This window comes from Moschus berezovskii, chromosome 13, assembly GCF_049115385.1.
Source record: "Moschus berezovskii isolate FMDL1 chromosome 13, NW_MosBer_1.0, whole genome shotgun sequence".
Lineage (NCBI taxonomy): Eukaryota > Metazoa > Chordata > Mammalia > Artiodactyla > Moschidae > Moschus > Moschus berezovskii.
The window spans coordinates 42,877,426-42,897,473 of NC_142472.1; the positions used below are offsets into that span (position 1 = coordinate 42,877,426).

The following is a 20,048-nucleotide window of genomic DNA, read 5'->3' on the forward strand; positions in this document are numbered from 1 at the left end:
TATTATCTTTCATTCCAAATTTAACCAGAAAATTTTCCTATTTTCTGTCTATCACAAATGTCTTGAATGATTCACAAGTATCTGGAAAGATACTTTTAATTGTTATCAGATTTCATCATTCCCTCCCTCAGATTTGATGTACTATATTAGTTGCACTGCCACCCACACACATACATGGCCTAATGCTTTAGTATCTTTTCCCATTTTTCACTTCTCTTTGCTTGTCTAAACCTACTGTAATATTCTCCCACCCATGGTTTATCAGTTAACCTTATTTGATCCTTATTCTACAATATCTTAGCATTGTGTGCTTGCCATTTTTATTATACCAGTCATTACATTAAATACATCTTTTTTTCATTCATTTTCATTTGCAGAAAATAATACAAATGTTTAAACATAGAAAAAAGTTAAAAGAATCATACAGTTAACTTCCACATACTCACCTAGATTATGCAGTTAAAATTATGCTGCATTTGCCTTGTCACATATTTATTTAGCTATTATTCTTCTACTCATGGCTCATATTTTTAATGCATTTCAAACTTGTAGACATAAGTATGCTTAATTCTGGACACATTTATGAATATTATTAACAAAGTTTCAAAATTTTTAGAGCTTTTGGGCAATATTAGCATACAGTGAAGTGCAGAAATCTTAGGTGTACTTTTAAATGGAGTTTGACAAATATATTACCTAGGTAATTCAAAGTTTTAACTTTGAAGATCAAAGATTGAGAATGTTGTCATTACCTCAGAAAGTTCCCTCATATCCTTTCCCAGTCAGTCACCAGCTGAAACATCTCTAAGACAGCTATTTCTCTGAATTTCTTGAACTAGTTTGGCCTATTTAACTTCATATGAATGCAATCACATATTTTATATTTCTTTATCTAAACTTTCTATTTATAATCAGCATATTTTAGTGATACATCCATGACATTGTACATATCAATAGTTCATTCTTTTCTTTTTTATTTCCTTAATAGCAATCTGTTTATCCAGTTTCCTATTGATGAACATCTGGGATATGTCCAGTTTTAGCTATTATAAATAAAACTTCTGTGAGCAGTCATGCACAAGTATTTTTTGTGATCACTGCACTTTAATGTATAAGAGACACATAAACCAATGTTATAAGGCATATGATTTTCCAAAAATGTGAGTGGAAAGCATCACAAAAATATCTCTTTGCATCTTGAAAACAATACAAATATATGACAAATAAATCACAAAAATATGCTGTTTTCACTATGGGTGAACACTACTAAACCTATTTATTTGTTTGTGATTTTTATTCTACTAATAATAACATGTCACTTGTTGGGTAGCAACCTGGGCTTTTGGAGATTTTTTTTGCATATGAAATGTTCTTTGATATACTGAAATTATTGGAAGTATTTGTATTTAATGCCAAAATTTTTGAAGAATTTTATGTTAATTCTGTTTCACACTCAGGTAATTTTGATAGCTTGACTTTAAAAAGATCCTTTTAAGATCATGCAGCATTAACGTATTTCAGAAATACTAATGTAGACTTGAAGATAATGATCTACACACATAATGATATACCTGTCAAGAGATGATTTAATACCAAGAGCAAAATTCATGAATAAATACCATAGGGAATAAGCACATTTAATTTACTCTATCACACTTGAGTCATATTAACTATGCATATTACCCAAGGAATCCAACCATACATTCTGAGAGAGATAGGGGTAATGATTTCAATGATGAGGGTGATGCCAACCTCAATTTCCATGGTGTAAGCAAGAAATGGGAGAAATGAAAATGCTGATGCCTCAGAACGTTCCAGTGTCTGTGTTGTACAGGGAGTAGAGTAATGCGTTTTATTATTCACTTTATATTTTATATAACAGCAAACTATAAAAAAAGAAAACTTAGTAACTTATTTTGTATCAGTAACAATGAAACACCCAAAAAAGATGTTTCCCTAAATTTTTAAAAATATAGATATATATCTTGTGCAAATTTAAGTACATATTAATGTGCATTTGATAGAAATATAAGGAATTTTTAAGAAAACAATTTTAATTATTTTAAGAATTTTTTGGCTGACATACAGATTTTAAGGCCTAATTCCTCACTGGCAACCCCAGATACCACTTATTTTAATAAATTTTCTTATTTTAGTAAAATTAAAATAATAAGAGTGGTGTGTCTTGTATCCTTTAGCAAGATAATTAAATATTCCAAATGTTGGTGTTCCTGACACATATTATGGAAATAATAACACATACTTCTTTGAGAAACTCAGAAATACCAAGACAAGGACGTATGTAAAACTTAACTGCATCCTAAATCAATAAATGATGGCAATGTAATCTTTTGAAATGTTGCATACTATTTATTGCTGGCAATTTTTATTCACACTTAAGCATCTAGTCTTTGAGATTGAGGCATGTATGTTTCTCAGAACAAATCCATCCAAGAGTTTTGTCATTAGTAAGCTTTTGATTTTTAGACAAAGTTTCTTTGGAAATGAAGTTTATGAACAAAATGAGTACATGTGTAAAATATATATAGTTATGCTTTTACACATCCGATTTGCTCATATATATTTTAATCTTGTATATGTCATTGTTTTCGACATTTTTTATTTATCAAAATGTCAATGTCAGTACAATTTAATCTTTATCACATAAGATTTTTAAAACAATTATTCTTTAATCAAATAGTTACATTTTATACCAGTTATACAAATGAATTATGTTCACATATTATACTATTCTTAATTTTAATGTGTTGCAATAACATTCTAGTTAGAGGCATTGTTGTACATAATTACAGTTTCCTACAAGTGGCTTCTTTACAGAAATCTGTAAAAGTGACCATTTCCAAGGTCTACCTTTGAAGCATGGTAAAGAATAACAAGGGTTTCATAAGGTTAGCAGTCTAATTGCAATTCTATTAAATACTCATGTGTTGAATTGAAGAGTTTGACTTTCTGTTTGATAATTCTGTTAATATTGTCTTCTTCCCCAAATTAGGTAAAAAAAAATTTTAATCTCTGCCTCCCAAATTGGAAAGTATTAATTATGAAATTGGGTTGCAATTGTATCCATTCTACTACCATTTCCTCAATATTTCTTGGGTTCCCAGCTCATAATTTCACCCTTTTCACTGTTCTTGGTGCTGGTAAACCAAACAGCAAAAGTCCCTGTTCTGTTGTAATTTAAATTATATTCAACAGACTAAAAAAATATATACAAGTTAGTTTACTATATGTGATGATTAGTTATCAAGAAATATAAAGTAAAAACAAACAAACAAAAAGAATATCAGAGGAACAGGATGAGGGAATAGTGCTATTTTATTAATGTTGGCTGAGGAAGGCCACACTCATAAGTTAAATTTGACCTACAAACTGATATCTGGAAATGCAGTCATTTTTTCCTAAAAAGAAGATTTCTTTGTTTTATTATGATTAATAAACATTTTATGTTTCTTTTTCTCCAAATATTTATATTTTATTGGTATTTTAAGAGTAAGGGCTAGCAAAGTATGGCCTACAAGCCAAAACTAACTGACCATTTTGTTTACATAGTTTTGACTTTTACACTATAATATTTTAAAGAAATCAAAGAAGGAATAATATATTATGATTCATTTAGTGAACATTTTCATTTTGTGAAATTCAATTTCAATGTCCATAAAGTTTAATTGAGACTCATTCATTTGTTTATCCATTGTTTACAGCTGCTTTCACTCTATAATGACCATATAGTTGCAACAAATAGACCCATAGGAAAAACCCAGAAAGATCTGTTTTTTTACTATCTGGCCTTTCATGGAAGAAACGTTTCCAAACTCTGTTATAGAAGAAAGAAAAGCTCTATATCATATTTCTAGAACACTTGTGGTGCCAACTGTATTATTTACTTGACCCAACTCTAATTTACTGGCAGCTGGAGTGGGCAATTTTTATAATATGTTTACAATGCCCCACCATAAGCAGCTTCCTGGTCAACCTGCTTATCTGCCTAGGAACATTCTTTGAGTTACTGAGAGCAAGGCCAGACTGCCTGCTCTTTTCATAGGAAGCCCAACTCCACAAACAAAGCTGCAGGAACCATCCACAACTAACTGAGTATGGAAGTATGTGATTTTACTGTAATATCAATTCCAACGATCATGTTTGTTTCTTTATATGCTCCACTTACATCTTTGTTGGTAAGTTCTCTCTTCAATTATCTTTTTTTTTTTTTTTTAAATGGCAGTGGCTTTATCATAGTAGTAGTAGTGTAAGTCACTCAGTTGTGTCTGACTCTTTGCAACCTCATAGACTGAGCCCATCAGCCTCCTCTGTCCATGGAATTCTCCAGGCAAGAATACTGGAGTGGATTGCCTTTCCTCTCTCAAAGGGATCTTCTTGACCCAAGGATTGAACCCACATCTCTTGCATTGCAAGCAGATTTTTTTACCATCTGAGCCATCAGAGCTTTATCATAGGAGACATAAACGCATCCAAGGGCCTGTGCATGAATTCAGCAACAAAAATGCAGTGACCAATCACCTGCAGACTTTGAAAGAGGTGAGGTGTTTTGTTACTGATCACAAAGTATATCTGTTCTTTAAATAGTGATTTGGGAACTGAAGAGCTAGTAGCAAAGTTTGTACTTTATGCAGTTATTCATAATTTGTTATGGTAACTAAAATATGGGGGCCAGTGGTTTATTTAACTAAATCATGGTAACTGAAATTTATTCATGCTTCTGCTGCTACTGCTGCTAAGTCTCTTCAGTCGTGTCCGACTCTGTGCGACCCCATAGACGGCAGCCCACCAGGCTCTGCCGTCCCTGGGATTCTCCAGGCAAGAACACTGGAGTGGGTTGCCATTTCCTTCTCCAATGTGTGAAAGTGAAGTTGCTCCGTCGTGTCCGACCCTTAGCGACCCCACGGACTACAGCCAACCAGGCTCCTCCATCCATGGGATTTTCTAGGCAATAGTACTGGAGTGGCTTGCCATTGCCTTCTCCTTATTCATGATAGAACTATGCAAACCTAGGATTATCTCTATTTGAGGAGATATTATAGAATCATACTGCAGAAAAAGGGGAATAGAATGTTAGGGTAGGAGATTGACAGGCACAGACATGAATAAGAAGCTGTCTTTTGCTTTGGTTAAAGTCTTAGAGGCATTCTTCTCTTCTTGACACAAAGCAGTCCCATTGTACAACTTTGGCAGTAGGCAAGCAGAGGGCACTCTGGCTTAGACGAAGGCATTTTAAGAGACTTAAAAGCTTTTGCACAACATAGGAAAATATAAGCAAGGTAAAAAGACAGCCCTCAGAATGGGATACAATTATAGAAAATGAAACAACTGACAAAGAATTAACCTCCAAAATATACAAGTAACTCATGAAATTTAATACTGGAAAAACAAACAACCTAATCAAAAAGTGAGCAGAAGACTTAAATAGATCTTTCTCCAAAGAAGACATACAGATGGCTAATAAACACATGAAAAGATGCTCAACCTCGCTTATTATTAAAGAAAGGCAGATGAAAATCACAATGAGATATCACTTCACACCAGTCAGAATGGCCATCATCAAAATGTCTACAAACAACAAATGCTGGAAAGGATGTGGATAAAAGGGAATCCTCCTGCACTGCTGGTAGGAACGTAAATTGATACAGTCACCACGGAGAACAGTATGAAGATTCCTTAAAAACTTAGAAATAAAACTACCATAAGACCCAGCAATCCCACTACTGGGCAAATACACTAAGGAAATCATAACTGAAAACAACACATATACCTCAGTGTTCATTGAAGCACTATTTACAATAGCTAGAACATGGACGCAACCTAGACGTCCATCAACAGATGAATAGATAAAGAAGTTGTGGCACATATACACAATGGAATATTCAGTTCAGCTCAGTTCAGTCACTCAGTAGTGTCCGACTCTTTGCGACCCCATGGAATATTACTCACCTATAGAAAAAAGTGCATTTGAGTCAATTCCTAATGAGGTGGACAAACCTAGGGCTTTTTAAACAAAATGAAGTCAAAATGAGAAAGACAAATATTGTATATCAACACATATATATGGAATCTAGAAATGAAATACTGATGACTGATCTACAGAGAAGCAATTGAGATGCAGACATAGAGAACAGATTTTTGGATACAGTGAAGAAGGAGAATGTGGGATGATTTGAGAGAATAGCATTGAAACATATATGTTCAGTTCAGTTCAGTTCAGTTCAGTCGCTCAGTTGTGTCCGACTCTCCGCGACCCCATGAATCACAGAACGCCAGGCCTCCCTGTCCATCACCAACTCCCAGAGTACACTCAAACTCATGTCCACAGAGTCGGTGATGGCATCCAGCCATCTCATTCTCCGTCGTCCCCTTCTCCTCCCGCCCCCAACCTTTCCCAGCATCAGAGTCTTTTCCAGTGAGTCAACTCGTCGCATGAGGTGGCCAAAGTATTGCAGTTTCAGCTTTAGCATCAGTCCCTCCAATGAACACCCAGGATTGATCTCCTTTAGAATGGACTGATTGGATCTCCTTGCAGTATAAGGGACTCTCAAGAGTCTTCTCCAACACCACAGTTCAAAAGCATCGATTCTTCGGCGATCAGCTTGTGTAAAATAGCTAGCTTAGCCAGTGGAAATTTGCTTTATGACACAGGGAACCCAAAGAGAGGTGGGATGGGGAGGGAGATGGGAGGGGAGATTTAAAGAAGGAGGGGACATATATATATATACCTATGGCTGACTCATGTTGATATATGGCAGAAACCATCATAATATTGTAAAGTAATCATCCTCCAGTTAAAAATAAAGTTTTTAAAAAGAGAAGCTATTTACTTCTAAAGAAAGAGTCAACAAAGAATTAAAAGGCAATAGTCTTTCAAATTGATATATTTTGGGGGTAAAATAGAAGAAAGCAATAAGAAAATCACATTTTTACATTGTTTTGCTTATCTTATACATGGTAGCTGTGAATATCAAAGGATGCCTAATTAAAGATATATCAAGCATGCTGCTGCTGCTGCTGTCACTTCAGTCGTGTCCGACTCTGTGTGACCCCATAGACGGAAGCCCACCAGGCTCCCCCTTCCCTGGGATTCTCCAGGCAAGAACACTGGAGTGGGTTGCCATTTCCTTCTCCAATGTGTGAAAGTAAAAAGTGAAAGTGAAATCGCTCAGTCGTGTCCAACCCTTAGCGACCCCACGGACTGCAGCCTACCAGGCTCCTCCATCCATGGGATTTTCTAGGCAAGAGTACTGGAGTGGCGCTGATGACATGTCAAAATCACAGTAGCAGTGACTCTTCCCTTAGACTGTCTGTGACTGACTGAGTGAACAGGGGAAAGAATTAAAACCATCCTTTATTCTAAATGTTTGCATTGCCTCCTTGTTGACAACCTCCTTGCAGCCACAGGTCAGTTATTGATTTTCACTAACAGTCAGCTGCATCGTCAGATAGATCAACATCTTTCATGTGAAGGCAAAGCAAATTTCTTAATATAACTAATAATGATAAATGGAGAGAAAACATTATTAACTATGAAATATTAAAATTATCTAACTGTAGGGATAAATTTGGAGAAGGAAATGGCAACCTACTCCAGTATTCTTGCCTAGAGAATCCCATGAACAGAGGAGCCTGGTGAGCTGTTGTCCTTAGGGTCGCACAGAGTTGGACATGACTGAAGCGACTTAGCATGCATGCAAGCATTGGAGAAGGAAATGGCAACCCACTCCAGTACTCTTGCCTGGAGAATCCCAGGGACAGAGGAGACTGGTGGACTGCTGTCCATGGGGTCACACAGAGTCGGACACGATTGAAGCGACTTAGCAGCAGCAGCAGGGAATATCTGATATTTTTCTCTATATATTCAAAATGCATGGCTAGATCATTTTATCCTGAATTTTTCTCATCATACTTTTCATCATTGTCAGTATTGTTGAAAGACAAAAATTGAAACTGAATAGATAGGTGGAATTAACCATCTTGACCTGATTTTTAGTTCCTTTGTTTGAACTGGACAGACTGCACTATCAGGAACTTTTAAAAAGCAGCTTTTCATACTGAAATTCTGAAGCTGGATAATTTCTAAAGCATTTAACACAATAGTGATCATCATGCAGCTTTAAGAAAATGATTCACTTGCAATTCTGTGTCAAAGAAACCTGAGCAGTTGCAGTTAGGTGGGGGAAATAACTTTAAAATGCTGTATGACTTTTTCTGAAGAAAATCAGTATAATAGAAGAAAGCTTATTCTTTCATCTTTGCCCTTTTGAGGACTCCTCTACTTGATGTCTGCCTCAATAACTCCATTTGGTCTCTTTGGTTCCACTTCAGTACCTTTTTTGAACTTGAAGAATATCTTGGAAGATTACCAGTTCACTGTCATCAGTTTTATCAAGGTGTAGAATCAACTCAAAATCACTAATAACATCGTGTCAGCCTAAACCCGATTTTGTTGTTTTCCATACACAAAGAATTATCTTTGGGGATAGATGTTGAATTACCAGGCTTCCCTGATATATAAGGCTCAGTTAGTAAAGAATCTACCTGCAATGCAGGAGACACCAGTTCATTCCCTAGGTTGGGAAGATCCACGGGAGAAGGGATAAGCTACCCACTACAGTATTCTTGTTACTTCCCTGGTGGTTCAGCTGGTAAAGAATCTGCCTGAAATGTGGAAGACCTGGGTTTGATCTCTGGGTTGGGAAGATTCCCTAGAGAAGGGCAATGCTACCCACTCCAGTATTCTAGCCTAGAGAATTCCATGGAATATATAGTCCATGGGGTTGCAAAGAGTTGGACACGATTGAGTGACTTTCACTTTCACAAGAGATATTTTAAAGGGAGCATCATACTTCTCCAAGACTCTCAGGGGAAGAACTAGGTAAATTCAAGGTATTTGCTTTTTTAACAGTCTTTAGAATCAGGAAAGATGCTCATGTGTTAAATTAAATTCTTGTTGTTTATATCATTGCCAATGAGTCTACAAAGAATTTCAGCTCCTAGAATCAATGTTGGGGCTTCCCAGATGGTTCTGGTTGTAAAGTACCTGTTTGTCAGTGCAGGAGATACAAGAGATGTGGGTTCAATCCCTGGGTCAGGAAGATGCCCTGGAAAAGGGAATGGATATCTACCCTAGTATTCTTGCCTGGAAAATCCCATGGACAGAGGAGCCTGGCAGCCTACAGTCCATGAGGGTTGGACACAACTGAACACACACAGCACAGACACTATGTTGCATAATGAAGAGTGAGGGAAGGTTCTCTCAGGTGAAAAGTGTATCACCTATTGGTGAAGTTTTCTTTCATAGCCTTATATTCAGTAGAAAGAGACAAAGCTTAGTGACTAACTTGGCTATGCTGCTGCTGCTACTTGGCTATAGTCATTTCTAAAGTCTCTTCTAAGGATGGATTAGGGTTAAAATTATAAGTTAAATTATTCATAATTTAGCCTAGTGAAAACTTTATTTTATCTTTTAGTAGTCAGAGAATTTGGGTCACTTATCCGTACATTGTGAGGGTCTTTCAAAGACTATGGGTTGAATAATAAGTTAGTGTTTTGTGATTTAAAAAAATACCATCATAATTATAAATTCTTGAGTATTGAGTACATTTTCTTGGTCAATCTCCCAGTGAATGTACCATACATAAGTGTATCCTTTTTCTAAATCGAGTCTCTTTTTTTTACACACCCACGTGGGAATAAGCCAGTGTGTGTTTGGGTGCATATCATATGTACCAGATCTTAATCCTCGAATGTGTGGTTCTTCACTGACAATGGGAAACAGACTTCGCAGGGCTAACTCAATTTACTCCCATAATAAAGACTCATGGAGAATGAGAGGTAAAAGATTGAGAGATATGTAGAAGTCACTGTACTTTCATGTAAATGTGGTACTAATGTAAACCCTCAGTTTGAAATGAGTAAACATCAGTAGATCACAAAGAGCCTTCAATTAAGATATCTTTATAAGGGAGGATGCTCATTAATGAAAAAGACAAAAATGTACTTTCCAAGAGTTTATAATTTAGGTGGAGATCAATGAAATCTCATGCTTTTTCTTTTAATTACACTTATGTAAAGGTATTTCAGTGACTTTTATTTGTGTCATACAGCCAGTAATACTACAACTAGAACCCAATTGTCCGAATAGCCATGTTTCATTCATCAGTGCTGACATTTTCAACAAAGGTTAGAAACTTCCTAATAATTATTATAAGGAGAGTATTTCTAAAAAAAAAAAAAACTTTAAAACTTTTTTTAAAAGTTACATAAGAGGGCAGTTTAATAATAATATAAATTATAAAAACTTGGCTAATATTAGACAAATGTTAGCTATAAAAATAATTATTTAATTGAAAATTTTCAAGTAGTATGAGTATATGCACAATTCAGTTCAGTCGCGCAGTTGTGTCTGACTCTTTGTGACCCCTGGTCTGCAGCACTCCAGGCTTCCCTGTTTATCACCAACTCCTGGATATTATTCAAGTTCATGTCCTTTGAGTCGGTGATGCCATCATACATTTTCATCCCCTTCTCTACCCACCTTCAATCTTTTCCAGCATCAGGGTCTTTTCAAATGAGTCAATTCTTTGCATCAGGTGGCCAAAGTATTGGAGTTTCAGCTTTAAAATCAGTCCTTTCAAAAAATATTCAGGACTGATTTCCTTTACGATGGACTGAGTGGATCTCCTTGCAGTACAAGGACTCTCAAGAGTCTTCTCCAAAACCACAGTCAAAAACCGCCAATTCTTTAGCACTTGACTTTCTTTATAGTCCAACTGTAACATCCATACATGACTGCTGGAAAAACCATAGCTTTGACTAGATGGACCTTTGTTAGCAAGGTAATGTCTCTGTTTTTTAATATGCTGTCTACCTTTGTCATAGTTTTTCTTCAAGGAGCAAGTGTCTTTTAATTTCACGGCTGTAGCTACCATCTGCAGTGATTTTGGAGTCAAAAAAATAAATAAATAAAGTCTGCCACTGTTTCCATTGTTTCCCATCTATTTGCCATGAACTGATGGAACTAGATGCCATAATCTTCATTTTCTGAATGTTGAGTTTTAAGCCAACTTTTATACTCTCCTCTTTCACTTTCATCAAGAGGCTCTTGAACTTTTCTTTGCTTTCAGCCTTAAGGGTGGTGTCATCGGCGTAGCTGAGGTTATTGATATTTCTCCTGGCAATCTGGATTCTAGCTTGTGCTTCCTCAAGCCCAACATTTCTCGTGATGTACTCTGCATATAAGTTAAATAAGCAGGGTGACGTACGTATAAGTACGTCAATATAGGCTTGATGTACTCCTTTCCCTATCTGGAACCATTCTGTCATTCCGTGTCCAGTTCTAACTGTTGTTTCTTGACCTGTATACAGATTTTACACAAGGCAGGTCAGATGGTCTGGTATTCCCATCTCTTTAAGAATTTTCCACAGTTTGTTGTGATCCACACAGTCAAAGGCTTTGGCATAGTCAATAAAGCAGAAGTAGATGTTTTTCTGGAATTCTCTTGCTGTTTCAATGATCCAACAGATGTTGGCAATTTGATCTCTGATTCCTCTGCTTTTTTCTAAATGCAACTTCAACATCTGGAAGTTCATGGTTCGTGTACTGTTGAAGCCTGGCTAGGAGGATTTTGAGCATTACTTTGCTAGTGTGTGAGATGAGTGTAATAGTGTGAAAGTTTGAGCATTCTTTGGCATTGCCTTTCTTTGGGAATGGAATGAAAACTGACCCTTTCCAGTCCTGTGGCTTCTGCAGAGTTTTCCAAATTTGCTGGCATATTGAGTGTATTACTTTCACAGTGTCATCTTTTAGGATTGGAAATAGCTCAACTGGAATTCCATCACCTCCACTAGCTTTGTGCGTAGTGATAATTCCTAAAGACCCACTTGACTTTGCATTCCAGGATGACTGGCTCTTGGTGGGTGAGCACACCATCGTGGTTATCTGGGTCATGATCTTTTTTATACAGTTCTTCCATGTATTCTTGCCACCTCTTTTTAATATCTTCTGCTTTTCTTAGGTCCATACCATTTCTGTCCTTTATTGTGCCCATCTTTGCATGAAAAGTTTTCTTGGTATCTCTGATTCTCTTGAAGAGATCTCTAGTCTTTCCCATTCTTTTGTTTTCCTCTATTTCTTTGCACTGATCACTGAGGAAGGCTTTCTTATCTGTCCTTGCATTTCCTTTGGAACTCTGCATTCAGTTGGGTGTATCTTTCCTTTTCTCCTTGCCTTTCACATCTTTTTTTTTCCTCAGCTATTTTTAAAGCCTCCTTAGACGACCATTTTGCCTTTCTTTTTCTTGGGGATGGTTTTGATCACTGCCTCCTGTACAATGTTTATGCTCAGTGAACATTTATTAAGAAAATGAAAAAATAAAGAAATAATGTTTAATAATGTTCTATTAGAACATATTTGAATCAATTTAATACCAGCCAGTGTGTTTTGATTTGAATTATCAAAATTAAACATTTTCTAAATCTTTTGGAAATTTAATAAAATAATTTAATTTTAGAAATGCTTAAGTAAATCTTTCAATATGCAGGTGGTATTCATATTACTTTTCTATTGTCTGCTAATGTCATTAGCATATTTCTCTTAACATAGTAAACATAATTTACATATTTAAAGATGTTTTAATGTTTGTAGTTAATGTCTTAGTTTATAAAAGCTTTGATATCTCAACGACATTCATTCTTTGCTATTGATGCAAAAAGTTTTTGCTAATTTTTTGTTAATTTTGTTTCATTGTTTAAGTCTTGCTGTCAGTCTATGGTGTTTTTTTTTTTTAATTTGTTTCTTTGTTTTTGATGTAACTATATTATTTTAGTGATTAGTGATTATATAGACTTAAAAAAATTTTAAGTCTCGAAGTTTTTCCTTAGGAACTATTGCTCTTAGGCCCACCTAGAATTGAACATTTGTCATCTACATTTTCATCTTCTAGGATGTTTAAGGTTTAAGTAGAATGTGACCAAAGGCTGGTTACCAAAAATTACCCCGTCTCTGAGAAGCACACTGTAAACATGCTAGTTCTATATCCCTCTTTGCTGTGCTTTAACACATGTCACATCTAAACCTCATTTTTGTAAAAAAGAGTAAGACAAGAATCTCAGTGACTTTTTCTCCAAACAACAATTGATTATCCCAACACTATTCATCTGAGTAGTAAAATGTTTTTTTAATGATTTGAACAGACACTTTTATCATATTGTACTCACATGTTTTAGAGTTGTTTCTGACTTTCTTTTCATGTTCATTAATATAGCCATTTTCTTTCATCATAAAGCCACATTTTTTAAATTTTATTTATTTATTTATTTTTATACTTTACAATATTGTATTGGTTTTGTCATATATTGACATGAATCCACCATGGGTGTACATGTGTTCCCCATCCTAAACCCCTCTCCCACCTCCCTCCCCATCCTAACCATCTGAGTCATCCCAGTGCACCAGCCCCGAGCACCCTGTATCATGCATCAAACCTGGACTGGCAATTCGTTTCATATATGATAATTTACTTGTTTCAATGCCATTCTCCCATATCATCCTGCCCTCACCCTCTCCCACAGAGTCCAAAAGACTGTTCTATCCATCTGTGTCTCTTTAGCTGTCTCACATACAGGGTTATCATTACCAACTTTCTAAATTCCATAGCCACATTTTTAAAATAATTAAGGTTATGCAATACATTTTAATATTTCATAGGCCAGTTTTTCCTCAGGATTCCTTTGTATTGGAGATTGTCTCACCTTTAAAAATGTATTTCCTAATATTTGATATTTGAGTGTTCAGAGAAACACAAGCATAATTTTATAAATACCTTGTACAAATATCATTATATATAAATTGTGATTTTAAGATAATTATGATTTCCATAATAGCAAACTATTCCATTCAAAAGTCATATGATTCTTTCTGTTCATTTAAATTAACATTATTCAATAGAGTTTTTCATTGTTTTTTTGTCTAGAGTTGGAACCTATCTTGCTGACTTCATTTTTAGATAATTTACTTTTAGTGGTGCTATTTAAATAAGTGCTGTTCTTTATACAATCTATGTGATTCTTATAAAAGGAATTGCATTCCCTTCTCCAGGGCATGTTTTCAACCCAGGGATCAAACCTAGTCTTCCACATTGCAGGCTGATTCTTTACCATCTGACCTACCAGGGAAGCCCCTATATATTTATATCTCTATATAAATCTTTCTCAATTTATAGTTTAAGTCTTGAATCCATTGCAAGTCCAAAGTATAGTAAGTTGAAACTGCATTTAATACACTAACCTAAAGAACATCAGAACTTAGCCTTACCCACCTTAAGTGTGCTCAGACTACCTACAATTGGGTAAAATCATCTAATGCAAAGCCTATTTCATAGTTCAGTTCAGTTCAGTTCAGAGTGTTGAAAATCATATGTAATTTATTGAATACCGTCTGAAAGTGAAAAGTAGAATGGTTGTAAGAGTATTAGTTCTTTAACTTCATGATCATGTGGCCGGATATGAACTGTTTCTCACTGCCCTGCCCAGCTTCACAAGAGAGTATTGTACTTCATATTGCTGGCTCAGCAAAAGATTAAAATTCAGCTTAAGATTTCTATTGAATACATACCACTTTCAAACCATTGTAAACTGAAAAATCATTAAGTCAAACCATTGAAACACAGTCAGGGACTGTCTCTATATAGCTATATATCAGTTTATTATCATTTTACAAGTATTTATATTGGGGGATCTAGAATTCCCTTGCTTGTTTGCTTGGTACATATGAAAATGTTATGGCAATTATGAAATGCTTGCAATGCCATCCTAAAAATTTATAAGGAATTACCTAAAAAGTAAAGACTTATTTGTCCTTGAAAGAAATTTTCTCAGCAATAATACTTTTTTGTAAGTATAAGAATGTTATCTTGAAGTTATATTTTTCATAAGTATGTAGATACATGAAATTTTTATTATATGAAAATTCAAAATGTATCATTTATAATATTGTTAGTTTCTTTAAAGTTTGAGATCATAAGTATCTCAAAAAGTATCCAATGCTTTAAAATTTTTCCAGAATGCTTCTCAATATTTGTTTTCTATAAAAAAGTATATATATCTGACAAATTTAGCCTTTCTGAAAGTTTGATGGCATTAGGATACATTACTTATTATTGGGCCATGATGTTCTTTGGTCATTATATAATGTGTTTTGTTATAATAACCATAAATGTTTGTTCTGAGTCAAAACAATCCATTTTTTTTTCCTGGTTATTCCTTCACTATCAGCTATTGCTACTTTCAACTGTCTCAGACCATTTTGATTTGCAGATTTGTAAAAAGTATTGAAAGTCAGGTAACTAAGCTTGTTCTCTCTCTGCTCAATCATGTCCAACTCTTTGCAACCCCAATGACTATAGTCCACCATGCTCCACTGTCCATGGTATTTTTCAGCAAAGGTTCTGGAGTGAGTATGCCATTTCCTCCAGATAATCTTCCCTGATGCAGGGATGGAAACTGTTTCTTCTGTTTCTCATTGCAGGTGGATTCTTTTCCACTGAGCCATTGCAGAAGCTCTGTTACTAAGCTTATTAATATTATATTAAAATTACAGTATGGGCTTCCCAGGTGACTCTAGTGGTAAAGAACCCACCTGCTACAGCAGGAGACACAAGAGACCTAGATTGTATCCCTGGGTAGGGAAGATACTTGGAGGAGGAAATGGTAAACTCTCTCCAGTATTCTTGCCTGGAGAATCCCATGGACAGAAGAGCCTGGTGGGCTAGAGTCCATGGAGTGGCAAAGAGTCATGAATGACTGAAGCAACTTAGCAGGCACACACAGTTATAGTAAAAACATTCTGTGATACCTGAACTCCTTTCTATTGAGTTAAATAAAAACCTTTAGCTTCTTTATATTTTGTGACATCTATTTTAGAGAACTCCTATCATTTTATTCTGTGCAGTATTCAAGATAAGTATCATTGGTAAATATTTGAATTATAGATACGGAATAAACCATCTGTAACACAGAGTCGGACATGACTGAAGTGACTTAGCAGCAGCAGCAGCAGCAGCAACTTATAATCACATCTGACTGTATGTATTCTTGCCTGGAGAATACCAGGGACAGAGGAGCATGGTGGGCTGCCATCTGTGGGGTTGCACAGAGTCGGACACGACTGATGTGACTTAGCAGCAGCAGCATGGACAATTCCAAAGATACCTACAATTACACTTTAATGACATACTGAGCACTTTTTCTCAGCTTTATATTTTAAGAAAGGAGTTTACTGTTTGTTTTGTCATGAGAAAAACACTTTTGGGTTTGTATTGTATCTAATATCTTCTAGTTATGTTATTGAAGTTGGAAAAATATACATTTAAAAATGAAAATTAAAATAAACTATACTCTATTACTGCTGTGACACATTGCCATAAACAATTTTTAAAACAAGTACCAATGCCATTCTCCCAAATCATCCCACCCTTGCTCTCTCCCACAGAGTCCAAAAGACTGTTCTATACATCTGAGTCTCTTTTATTGTCTTACATACAGAGTTATTGTTACCATCTTTCTAAATTCCATATGTATACATTAGTATACTGTCTTGGTGTTTTTCTTTCTGGCTTACTTCATTCTGGATAATAGGCTCCAGTTTCATCCACCTCATTAGAACTGATTCAAATGTATTCTTTTTAATGGCTAAGCAATACTCCATCGGGTATATGTACCACAGCTTTCTTTCCATTTGTCTACTGATGGACATCTAGCACACCCGTGGCAGATTAATGTATGGCAAAACCAATACAATATTGTAAAGTAAAAAAAAAAAAGTAAATACCCAAAACTAAAAAAAAAAAAGAAAGAAAACAAGTACAAACTTTTAGCTCACGGTGGGTCACAGGTGCAGGAAGGCATGTCTGGTTTCTCTGCTCAAGATCTCAAAAGGCTTGAAAGCAAGGTGCTGGCAAGGCTGTGTTCTCGTCTGAAGCTGGAAGCCATCTTCCAATGTCATACAGATTACTGAAAGAGAGTTTATGAAAATAGGCTGCTATTTGACCTGCAGTCACACATTTTAAAGTTGTACCTCCACTTTGCAGGCATTAAGGAACAACACAGGGTAACACTGCTTAGACAGAATGGCTTCATCCTTCCTCTGACTCAGGAAACCACTAAGGGGAAACGTAAAAGGAAACAACAGGACTCAAAAAAGAAAAGTTGATAAATTTTTACAAGCAAAACATAGTTAGGAAGTTTATACAGATAACTAATGAGGTATGCTGGTTAGAAAATTCCTTACAGAATATTATTATTAATAACTTTCATTAGAAAAAGAGCAGGCATATTTTTAACTTCATGATCATTAAAAACTAGATGAAATATTTATATTACATGCTGACTGAATGAGGAAACAATTTATTGACTACTATAGGAAATGGAAACCCACTCCAGTGTTCTTGCCTGGAGAATCCCAGGGACGAGGGAGCCTGGTGGGCTGCCGTCCATGGGGTCGCACAGAGTAGGACACGACTGAAGTGATTTAGCAGCAGCATAGTAAACTCTGCAAATCAAGAAATACTTGTTTTATATTACTTAAATTTCTTTTTTTTAACTAATCAAAACTGAAGAGTAGAGTGAACATAGACCTTGATTTCTAGGGTAAGAAAATAATGCCTCCCAAAGATATCTATGGGACTTCCTTATAGCTCAGATAGTAAAGAATCTGCCTGCAATTCAGGAGACCTGGATTTGATTCTTGGGTCAGGAAGATCCTCTGGAGAAGGGAATAACAATCTGCTCCAGTATTCTTTCCTAGAGAGTCCCACGGACAGCGGAGCCTGGCAGGCTACAGTCCGTGAAATCACAAAGAGTCAGACACAACTGAGTGACTAACATGTATGTATGTATATATGTAAAGATGTCTAAAACCTTATCCCCAGGAAAAGAGTATGTGAGTTTACATAGCAAGTGCAAGAAAGGGGCTGGTTGTGAAGGGAATTAAGGTTGCTAATTAGCTGACCTTAAATAGATTGTCCTACATTAACTCAAATTAAATTGGGGTGAGCCTATTATAATCACAAGAATTACAGTCAGAGAAACACTATGTTGCAGGCCCTGAAGATGGAAGGAGAGGTCACAAAGAACAGGTGAGAACTAAGCACCGCTCCTCTAGAGCCTCCAGAAAGGAAGAGCTGCCAACACCTTGATTTTAACAAAAGATCTGATTTGAATGCCTGACCTTCAGAACTAAGAGCTAATGTGTGTTTGTTAGGCTGGTAATTTGAGATAATTTTTTACAATAGCCGTAGTAAATTTAAACAACTTTTAAATTTTACATAATGAATATAGGAATGCATTCCTATTGCTGATGTAGTCACTTTAGGATAAAAATATATAGATCACCTTTGAAAACTGCAGCTAGAGGAAAAACACTGTAAAAATAAAAAATCCTGCCATGCGCTGAGGTTTAAGACATACCTAGTTTGCTTGAATGAGACTCTGAATCCCAAATCAAGTTCTCAATTTCCCCTTTGAATAGCATCATCTTTGGTTGTTCAGAGGCCATTAACTTCACATATTGTCAATGATTTTCTTTTAGAAAGATGACTATACTTTAGATTTTCTGCAGAAAATTTGATCAAGGTTTTGGAGATTAAGAAACTAGTTGTTCAGACATTTATTTCCTTGCATACCCAGATCTGCAAAATATTGGTTTCTTGTCAATGGATTAATCACGATTAGGTTACACTGTTTCTTCTTTCATGATTTGTCAAGAGTTAGTCATAAGAGGGGAGAAGGCAATGGCAGCCTACTCCAGTACTCTTGCCTGGAAAATCCCATGGACAGAGGAACCTGGTAGGCTACAGTCCATGGGGTTGCTAAAGGTCGGACATGACTGAGCGACTTCACTTTCACTTTTCACTTTTCACTTTCATTCATTGGAGAAGGAAATGGCAATCCACTCCAGTGGGTTGCCTGGAGAATCCCAGGGACAGGGGAGCCTGGTGGGCTGCCATCTCTGGGGTCGCACAGAGTCGGACACTACTGAAGCGACTTAGCAGCAGCAGCAGCAGCAGTCATAAGAGAGAGGCATTTGCGTATAACATACAATTCAGTTTTGAGACATTCATTGCATTCCAGTGCTATTAAGCTTTGATAATTCAGATGACCTTGAAATGGTTTAAAACTTTAGGTCACCTTGGAATTTCAATTTTTATATATCTGAATAAAACTTATAATATAAAACATAAAGAATCCACCTACAATGCAGGAGATCTGGGTTCAATCCCTGGGTTGGGAAGATCCCCTGGAAAAGGGAAAGGCTACCTACTCCAGTATTCTGGCCTGGAGAATTCCAAGGACTGTATAGTCCATGGGGTCACAAAGAGTCAGACACAACAGAGAGACTTTCAGTTTCATAATAATTACATTTAAGCATAAAATAAGCAGATTTATTTAAATAATATTTTATGTTAACAAACTATATCAAATGACTTTCATGAATATTAAAGTTCATTTTTACTCTAACAATGTTAATAGTACTATAATACTTCATATTTAGCTGTATGAAAATTAGTTCATGTATTTAATAACATCAAAAAGCCAGATTTAATTCATTCTAACTCATTTGTATTTATATTATTACTGCTTTGTCACTTTTGAATAAAAATTGATTATAAATTACACCATTTTTACTTCAATCAGTAAACCTTTTACTGCCAAGTTGTTTATATTTGTTTAGTTCATTGTTTGTTAGGTTCTATGAATAAATGAGACCTCTGAAGAATGTCTTCCCTAATTTGCAAACTTGTAATATATTACAAGTAAAATAATTTTTAGTGCATAAGTGAAAAAACACAAAATGTTGACTTGTAAAAGTAGGGATATTTATTCATTAAGATGCTATATTGGTGAATATGAGTTTAAACACTATGACGAAACACTGAAGCAAGATCAGTGTTTCCTGGCTTATAATTTATAATATAAACATTTGTGAATTAGTTCATGGTAAATATTTTTAATGTGAAATGTTTAAC

At 35.5% G+C, this 20,048-nt stretch overlaps 1 protein-coding gene across 2 annotated transcripts in view; it reads left to right on the forward strand.

Moving 5' to 3' along the window:
* KLHL1 (kelch like family member 1) overlaps positions 1-20,048 on the forward strand; it is a 525,596-nt gene that overhangs the window by 377,573 nt on the left and 127,975 nt on the right. The gene's annotated exons all lie outside the window — the stretch shown is intronic.